The sequence below is a fragment of the Semicossyphus pulcher genome, unplaced genomic scaffold (genome assembly GCF_022749685.1).
Source record: "Semicossyphus pulcher isolate SPU_LCO1_2020_fin unplaced genomic scaffold, fSemPul1.0.p SCAF_26, whole genome shotgun sequence".
NCBI lineage: Eukaryota > Metazoa > Chordata > Actinopteri > Labriformes > Labridae > Semicossyphus > Semicossyphus pulcher.
This window is the reverse complement of record NW_027211700.1, coordinates 3,874,278-3,878,438: the sequence shown is the minus strand read 5'-3', so window position 1 is coordinate 3,878,438 and position 4,161 is coordinate 3,874,278.

Sequence of the window (4,161 nt, the reverse complement as noted above, 5' to 3'; positions counted from 1 at the left end):
GACTGACTGCGATGAGCCCCAGAGAGAGCATGAGTTAAATAAACTCTGCCACAAATCAATACACCTTTCCCCCACATCACACAAACCCACTCATCAGTTCTTGGTAGGCTTTAAGTCAATCATTTGCAGTAAAGCCAAAGTCCTGATATCCAGACAGAGAGCACTGATGAAATTAGGCTGTTCATTTATATTTAATCTCTGTTAAATTCAAAGACAATTGATACCAAACCAACTCGATTTGTTGGCTATTGAGTTGCCTTAAATAACAGGTTACTTAAAGCTCCTGTGAGGATTTTTCATTATTAGTTATTAGTTATCAAACAGACTGAAACTTATACGGATGCCTTTATATGGCCTACAAAAGGAAACGAGACCATCAGCGACAAAATTGACCATCTCCATGTACTTATTTTTACCGTGTCGATGTCGGACGAGGTGATCAACAGCATGCTACTGAAACAGCCTTTTTTATTACATTTTCCACAGCAAATACTCACAGTGAGTGGTACGTTTGACTGTTAAAAAGAAGCAGAATGAGATTTTTCGTTAACACTACTTACCCATGTACAGGCCAGGATTAGCAAAGAGAAAAAAAGGAACCGCTCTGTCCAAAGGGGTCGTAAGTTCCTCACAGTAGTTTTAACAAATGCTGAAACAGTCTCAATTGTGGTTTTGGGTATAAGCGAGTTAACAAAGTAAATGCACCGATTCCATAATTTATTAGCTGCCAAAGAATCAACTGGTTTCTGTTTAATTATTATGCGAGAGAAATAAACAACAATAGCGCAGTGCTAGCATAGAGTGTAATGATGGTCAAAGCTTGCAAAATGTCAGCAATAAGTGTTTATCCTTCTTTAAAATGTATATTATTTTAAAACACTGTATTGAAGGGATATTAGATATCCGTCTAAAACAAAATCTAGGTCAGAATGGGTGTCAGGAAGAAAATCCGGTATCAGAACATCCCTGGCCTTTACTAATGCGCATAAGAGCTAGCTAGCTAGCTGCAGGTCAAACAGCTAACGACTCATTAAAGCTGGCTCCAGCTGGCTCTAATTATTTACCAATAATTTTTCTCTTATAAATTATTTTTGACAAATATTCTTTATGCACATGCTTTTTACCGCTAATAAGTACAAATACTTCTCTACTGTACTTGAGTGGAGTTTCCAGGTATCCAAACATTACTGGAGTATTTATTTTTCTGACTACATTTTACTTTCAACCCCTCCAACTGAACACAAATACCTTTATTTTATACTCTTTACAATTTCAAAACGAGCTATTTACTTCAGCATTTGCATTGGAGGGGAATTATTGATTACTGATGACAAACACAATTATTGCACAGACAGGGGACATACTTATTGGCTACTTCAGAAACCTCCGGGAAACACTATTTGCTTTGTAGGATGCATGGCAAACACACACACACAAACAGTTGTCAAATGACTGTCAGGATTAGGCTGGCTTAATATCTATTAGAGTTTTTACAGCCTGTGTGTATTAAAATGTAAGATAAGCCTAATTCTCCTTCACAAAAAGTGTTTAAAAATCCGGTAGATTAACTTAAAAGAATAAGAAATTAAATAAAACATCGTAGAGGCCACCAAATTCTGGCTGCAATGCAAACGCCTGACTCACTGATCCTTAATCTGTCATCTTTTGACCCTTTCAAAAGGTTAGAGTTACATGCTTCAATTGGGCAACCCCCTGTTAAAAGTTAACCGATGACCTTTACCCCCTACTTTAACTGTGTTTACATTCTATAACAAGAGGTGCACTGTCCAGGTCACTTTCAACACACTGAACAGGTAACTCCTGTGGGGTGTGGGGTCACTGTATTTACACTGATTCATTATTTATTCTGCGCAAAGAGAACAGCGTCCAAACATACTAAACGCCTCTGGAGATTTGGCTTGAAACAGGTAAAATAAATACATGATATCAAAGTTTAGAGTCTCATTTATCATTCCCGAAAATCTGAGTGAAACTGAACGTAATCAAATATTTGAAAACCTGGTTCAACAAACCGTCCACTTCTCCAGAATGTGTGGGCGTGGCTGATGCTACGTTTGAGCTGTCCGAGTCCAAATTAGAGGAGGAAGAAGAAGCCCTGTTATCCTATGTTGTCCTAATGTTTACTTAAGTTGGTCACGAAATGGTGAGTTTAAAAAAATTGTTTGCAATCTGTATCATAGTTAGCAGTTAGCATAAACATGCTACGTTAGCTTTGGTTTCCTTTTTGTTCTAGCTATAAATGCAATGCTAAAAAAAACGATGGCTCTGCTTTCATTAGCCAGTGTTATATTATTATACAGCTACACAACCAAATAGCTAACTTGGCAGAATTAATATTGGTATACATCCAAGCATAACCACAACGAATTACAACCCAGAAGGTTTACAGAACCTTCAATGACTATACTACATTTTTTTCTTATACTATTTTCGACTTTTTAGATTTTTCTTTAGATCTTTTTATTGCGTACCAAACATCCTACATCATATAGTAGGAAGGCTTTTGTGGGTTTGGGTTTCTAGTGGCTTTAAACTGTGTCTTCACTGAGACAACAACTAAATTTATCATTAACTTGCAGGAATAAAAAAAGAGGCGACCAATCACAGTTCTTCAGTGGATTTATTTCGCGCTTGTTTTAAACCAGTGACATGAACCAAGAGGATTTTTTAACAACCTAAACCAAGGGTCCCATAGAAGAAAACTACTTTAAAATGCTCGTTAGTTGAACGGTGGTCGGATCGATCATGATGCATTCGAGGAAGTCAGGAAATCTAAATGCCGAATGGCTTTCGTGTCAGGGAATTTGTCTCAAGTTGAACTTTAGATCTAGCGCAGGAATAAAGAAAGAGGCAACCAATCACAGTTCTTCAGTGGATTTATTTCGCGCTTGTTTTAAACCAGTGACGTGAACCAAGATGATTTTTTAACACCCTATCCAAGGGTCCCATAGTAATAGTTTGAAGGTGGTTGTCAGGTGTGTTGTAGCTTCAGGGGATGTGCGTGTAGGCTTTCATCTACAGGATGTTTCCTCTGTGCAGAGAGGGTTATCGGCACAGCCCTGCCCTCCATCCAGGACTTCTACCGGTCCAGGGTCAGGAAACAGGCAGAATAACATCACTGCAGACCCCTCACACCACGGACACTAACTGTTCAAACTTCTCCCCTCCGGTAGGCGATACAGAACACTGTACGCCAAAACAACCAGACACAGGAACAGTTTATTTCTGTCACTCTGATGAACAGTTAAAGTGTCAATTCACATTCTGTGAATATACTGAAAATACTACAACCATCTTCCTCTTGTATACAACAACCTGATTCAACAATATATATAGTATATAGTACTTTTAGTTTTAAGTGTCTGTGTTACCTTGTCTAACCTGTCCTTGTTTTAAGTGTCAATTTACGTGTTGGTACATTGAGCTCATTGTCCTCTTAAAATTACACATTAAGGAGACTTATGTTTTTATTTTACCATTCAAACCAAATGTCAATAAATTGGCAATTTGAACTGCAAAACTAGCCCTTCTGAAGATAGCCCATGCCAACAGATGGATACTTTATTAACCCTTTACAGGAAATGACACACACAGCAGCTACAATCCCAGTCAAGACACCACATCTAAGGCTGAACATAACAAACATTTAGGCCTGTTAAAATACAAAACAAAAAATGCAGCAGTTATCTTCTTAAAGTTGTTTCCCATCATTCGTCTACCAATCTGTCAGTGAACTTGAAATATTGGCAACACAGGGAACTCCTGCTGCTCTTTATAAAAATCGTAACACAAGTGTAGTATAAAAAAAGGGGGGGAGTTTAGATGTATTATAGCTGGCAAATGCATCAAAATATACCAAAGTTAGGTTATGACTATAGCATCACATACATTGTTTTATTTGTACTCATTGAGCCATGCTTATTATCACCTTTAATCAACACATCTAAGCTATGTTTAGTAAACTTGTCTTTCTTAAATGACTTATTAAAGTCATAATCTTTTTTAACATGTTTCCACCTTCCACACACGCACGTACGCACGGACCTGCAAAACTTCCAGTCAGTTAATAAAGTAAATAGCATGTAAATAAACTGCAGAGGAAATAAAACATTGTTCAACAAACACAAGACAAGTTTTTAA